This window comes from Geospiza fortis, unplaced genomic scaffold (genome assembly GCF_000277835.1).
Source record: "Geospiza fortis unplaced genomic scaffold, GeoFor_1.0 scaffold121, whole genome shotgun sequence".
NCBI classification, from domain to species: Eukaryota; Metazoa; Chordata; class Aves; order Passeriformes; family Thraupidae; genus Geospiza; species Geospiza fortis.
In genome coordinates, this window is record NW_005054346.1 from 1101576 (window position 1) to 1107616 (window position 6041).

The following is a 6041-nucleotide window of genomic DNA, read 5'->3' on the forward strand; positions in this document are numbered from 1 at the left end:
TCTCCTACTTAGGTTTCATGTCCTGGCCCAGAAGAGGCCAGAAAGCTCAGGCGATCTTGCAGCTGGGATAGCTGGAATCCTTTCACTGTTCTTTCCTATTCTCTCCAATAAAATACCACTAATCTCCTGCAAATCACTAATGCAATTTATATCCAATTCACAGTTAGATTCTGGGAAGTGGACTTCAGTACAAAGTCCATCATAAATTGAACTTTGTGTTTACAAACACAAAAAGACATGTGAACCATGAGCCAGCAATGTCTCTGTGTGGCCAAGAAGGCAAATGGCATTGGGGAGTGCACTGTGACCAGTGTGGCCAGCAGGTCAAGGGTGGCTATTCTCTCCCTCTACTCTGCCCTGGTGAGGCTGCATCTGGGGTACTGTGTCCAGTTCTGAGATCCCCAGTTCAATAAAGACAAGGAATTACAGGAGAGGGTCCAGCAGAGGGTTACAATGATATTTGGGAGACTGGAACATCTCTCTTGTGAGGACAGGCTGAGGGAGCTGGTTCTGTTCAAGCTGGAGAAGAGACTACTGAGAGGGGATCTTATCAATGAACACAAAATCTTAAGGCCAGGTGTCAAGAAGATGGGCCCAGACTCTTTGCAGTGATGCCCAGCAATGGGACAACGGGCAATGGGCACAAACCTGAACACAGGGAGCTCCATCTGAATGTGAGAGAAAACTTCACTTTGAGGGTGACAGAGCACTGGAACAGGCTGCTCAGTTGTGGAGTCTCCTTCTCTGGAGATATTCAAAACCTGCCTGGATGCAATCCTGTGCAACCTGGTCCAGGTGCACCTGCTTTAGCAGGGTTTAGATGATCTTCAAAGGTCCCTTCCAACCCCAATTGGTTTGTGACTCTGAATTTCTTATGTTTGAAAATTTGAGTATGAACCAACTTAAGAGTTTATTACTAGGGTTCATTCAAGAAAATTGCAAAGGAAACAGTACTCTATATGACAACATGTCATTCTGCAATTTGAGTACCGCCTTTGTGAAGCTGTATCTATGGTTTTTAGAACAGATTAAAAACAAAACCAAACATTAAACAAAACCAAACAAGCAAGTTCACTGTTTGACTGTTACAGGAAGCACAACAGTTACAGGTTAGTTAATACCTGGCTTCAAACAGAAAGTTCTTTGGAAGACAATTTATGGCCAAATCAGGCAAGATACCAAGGTTCACATTCAATGACTAATACTGTACCAGACATTCAAGTGGCAAGGAGGAGCCTCTGCTCTTGCACCTGAAATGAGTAAAAAAGGTAACAGGATTCCTCCCTCTAATAACAGCCTCCCTATCCTTTTTTATATAAGCACTTCACAAAGAGGAATATGAGAGAGGAAGTTTTACAGGCAGACTCCTCTGAAATAACAGCATGAAGAGTAACTGTGAGTCAGGGGATTTCTACTCCTGACAAGCCTGCTGTCCAAACTACTGTCATGTCAGCAGTCTGCAGACCTGTCTGGACATCTTGGTGCTATTTGGAGCCACCAGGTTAGCTGAGATAAATGAAGAGCCACACATTATCAAGCATGTCAGCTTGCTCACTGTCTCACAATTATTTTGAATAAGGATTCCAGTCCTGAAAGAGCCTTGGAACAGCTGAGAAGACACAAGGTTTATATTTTGCTCATGGCAACCTAAAAAAAAAATTCTACCCAAGACTCACAAATCTATAATCACAAATGTCCATTGTCTTAATTCCAAATCCAAGCACCAACATCTGCTCACAGGTGCACATAAAATCACTGTTGAAGATCCCAGTCTTTAATAGCCCTACATTTTATGCATGATAGTACTCCAAAGAGCACCATGGTCTCAGTACCAGGTGGGGTTCAATTAAGTGCCACAGGAGAGAGTGTCTTGTATCAATCAGAATCAAATTGTCCCCAGTGTTATTAAACACATGATATCTAACATGACATGGTCAGGAAGAGTAAACTGTCAGTCAATATAAATATAAGCCCCCTCTAAAAACTAACATACTGAATCAATTTGTGATACAGAATCATTTTATGATGAAACAGAAACAATAAAATTTGATTAGAAATATCACTACATATTTAAAATTCTATTTTAAAATGCAGTTACCTTAATACTGGCCATGGGTAGAGGTCTTTTTCGCTTCAAAAACTGTAGATTTCCATATTCATGGCTTTCCCATCCATACCTTTACAAGACTTGCAATCCAAGGAAATTAAAGGGCTTACTGATATAACACAAAGTGAAACTCAAATCATATGGAAACCATGTGACACAGTTAATGATTTGCTATCTGTCCTTCTTATGATTGTATTATAAAAATTGTATTCTAAAAATTTTGTAAAGAAGTCCCTGTTAATAATAAATACTAAGTTTAACAGATTATAAATTTCTCTTCAATAAAATCATTTAACAATTTACTTCCTAAAAGTAAAAAAAATAAAGTACCACTTTGCCCCTGTATGTTTCTGTATCTGTGTATTCATTTTCAAATTTAGACTTTAGTTCATTAGACCTGCTGAGCAAAAGTCAACAGATATTTCTAGAAACACAAGTGTATGTGTGTGTGATTATATGCATATGTTTACTGATATATATATATATTCATTCATTTATTTGTACACCCATGCATATATCCCAAAGATTTATACAAAAAGAACAATCTTTTTGACTATAATTTAAAAATGTAGTACAATGCACTTAAAAAAAATCCCTTCTGTGCAATGATGCATGAAGAGACTGCATGTGGCCAAGGACAGGTGATTAAAATTATTTTCCTCTGTAAAACTACAAGTGTTTGCAAGAGTCTGCTCCAGCTGAGCTGCTGTTACTCAACGTGAAATTTTTTTATGCATGTTTAAAACAGCTGCAGGGTACAAGGCACAGGTGTGATCCTGCCTCTGTGACTGTGCTACACAGGATGATGCTCACCCTCAGCCTGTAGCTTTTCTAGCTCTTAGGACAGGAGGTACAATCTTCAATGTCTTCATAACAAACATGATATCAATCCTTGTCATTTTTTGTGTGCCTTCCTGCCTCTCTCTTACACTTTAAAACATCCTAGTCCTAAACAGTCCTTGCACTGCTTGAAAGACCATTAAGTCAGCCAAATCTCAAACTCACTGCTATGACCTTTGTTATAATAAAAAAAATTACAAAACTCTATGGCACAGAGGGAGAGGCAAAGTTTGCATGCTGGTTTCTTGGAGTGTAAATCAAGCAACCTACAAGATAAATTACTGGCTGGATGATTTATTTGTTTTCTGGCTAAACTTGTGATCAAAGCAAGCACAATTCTAAATTGTGACAAATCTCCTATGGTATTTGGTATATATCCTTTTATTTGCTCCCAAATGTAGTAGGAAGGACCCTTAAAGTATTTATAGGCATTGATGAGGCTTCTTTTCTCCAGACTGGACAGTACCAGCTCTTTCAGCCTTTCCTTATTATGGAAATGTCCCAGGCCCTTCATCATACTCCCAAATCATCTCCCACAAACCTGCTGATGTGACTGTTTTACATGCTCTACACATTGTTGCCTCTCAGTGCAGAAATCTTGCAGCCCATGGCCTTTAACTCTGCAAAATCTGCTTCACTTCTTTTTAGTTTAAGGTCTTTTTACTTATCTCTGTACCAGATAAAAAGAATAAAAATATAATGAAACAGAAAGGAAAATTCTGCAAGTAAAACAATCATCTCTAGATATTCATGTGCCAATGGCTATGAAGATAAGTCTCTTAAGACATTTTCTATCTGCTGTTCAATTGATTATGACTAATATTGCAGAATTATATGCTTGTGCTATTCTATTAAGCTATTATACAGCCACAGTGGAGAGGCATTTATCCTCAACATTTACACTTAAAATGTGAAAAAAAAGCCAAGTGCCAATACTCAAAGATTTCTTGAGTGCTAAAAATTCAAGCCTTGCTATATTTTCAGAAATAACAGTCTGTCTTGTGTATCTCATAGTTGCTACAAAATTAATCATTGTATATCACCAACAATCTAATTTTAGGTTTACTTATGTATTATTTAGGAAACTCCTATCACATCAGAGCATAACAGCAGGACTTTCACTACATGCCTATTAACCTCTGTATTATAAGAGAAACAACAGATTTTTTAAACAGATGGGCTTGTGCAAGAAATGGAGATAATCAAAGAACCTGAACTTCGTTCTCCAAAGGCACCATTGCTGCCACCTACAGATAAAACAAATTCACAGCTCCTGCCTAACAACAGAAAATGCTTTACTACAGGACAGCAAGAGTAGTAACAAGTATTCCCTGGAGAATAAGTCTACAGCCCCTCAAACATTTCTTCATTTTGGGGGGGGGAAACAAAAAATGTCTTGTCATGTTAAAAATAATGCCACCTAACTGAATTATCAATGACACATAAAATAATATAATTTTGGAAACCCTCTCTAAACATTCAGAATTTTCTTAAAAATAGAAAACCATTTAAATATACAACTTGGCTTAGGTAGTAGCTTTTTCTAATGACTAAACTAAACTTTACCTGAAGACTGAAAATAGGTTGAATGTACTAATAGCTATACAAATATGGTACAAAAATAGAATAGCATAAGAGGGTAGCTCAGGATTAGGTAAATTCAGGTCTAGTCACAGTTTCTTACAAAAGAGCATACAGACAAATTATATGGGGAGAGACTAGAATATTGTGTGTGGGGTTTTCTTGATTATTTCAACAACATCCCTGCACACATAAAAGCTTCTTTCCTTCGACCTGAAACATCCCTTCTGTGTCTGTAGTTCATGCTTTAATGAGCATGAAAATAAAAAAAAAATAAATGTAATGAGTTTATATCTCAAATAAGTCAATGGTATCTCAAATAAGTAAAGATTTATCAGAAAAATCAAGGAAATTGCTTGAAGGCCTATATATACTGATTATCAGCATCAGTGGTACAGTTTCTGGCTGTGGTTTTATATTGCTATTATCACCTTATAACAGGCACCATATGAGATTCTATTTAAGTATAAAACAATCAGATAATATTTGAAATTCTAATATTAGCAAACTTATATCACCTGTAGTAATATCACCCACTTTTATCTCAGGTTTATTCTTCATTTATATGTAGTTTAAGGAGAGAACAAGTCTGCCCTATTTTCTTTAACAATGTCACGTGAAAGGCAATTAAACAGGGGTTTCAGAGGAGACCCTGCAAAGTCAAGCAGGTAAATCTCAGCACCTTGCAGGACCTACAATGAATGCTGCTTGCAAACACATTATTTTGTGTGGATGACAGCGACACAGTTTCACAAAATAACAGCATGGCTGAGCTGGGGAGGGACCACTGGAGTTCATGTTTGAACCCCCAGCTCAAGCAGGGCCACCTAGAGCCAGATGCCCAGGACTATGTCCAGATGGGTTTAGAGCATCACCAAGGATGCAAACTCCACAATCCCTCTGGGCCCCCTGTGCCAGCCCTTGGTCACCCACACAGTGAAAAGTGGTTCCTGATGCTCAGAGTGACCATCCTGTGCTCCAGTTTGTGCACATTGCCTCTGGCGCTGGACACCATGACAGGACCTGCGGCAATTGCCCCGTGACAGAGCCTGGCTCTGCCCACTACACACCCTCTCTTCAGGTTTTTAGAGATTGTTTTTTTTAGATTTAGAGATGGGTTTTAGGTTTTGGAGATGGTTTTTTTAAGGTTTTTTTTGTTGGTTTGTTTCGGGGGTTTTTTTGTTGTTGTTGTTTTGGGGGGTTTTTTTGGTTTTTTTTTATGAGATTTTCCTGCGCCTGTTCTTCTCCAGGCTGGACAGTCCCAGCTCTCTCAGCTTTTCCTCACAAAGCAGATGCTCCAGTCCCTTAGAGGCCCTTGCTGGACACTCTCCAGCAGCTCCCCAGTTTTATTTAAAATGCTGAATCCTAGATAGTTCCTATGTGCCGTGCGGGAGCATACGCAGTTCCTACATCCCGTGTAAATAGGCGCGTTCCTGGGACACAGAGAAGGTGCATTTGTCTCTTGTAAAAAATTTCTCTGGAAAAACCCGGCAGGGCACGAACACGCCTCTCA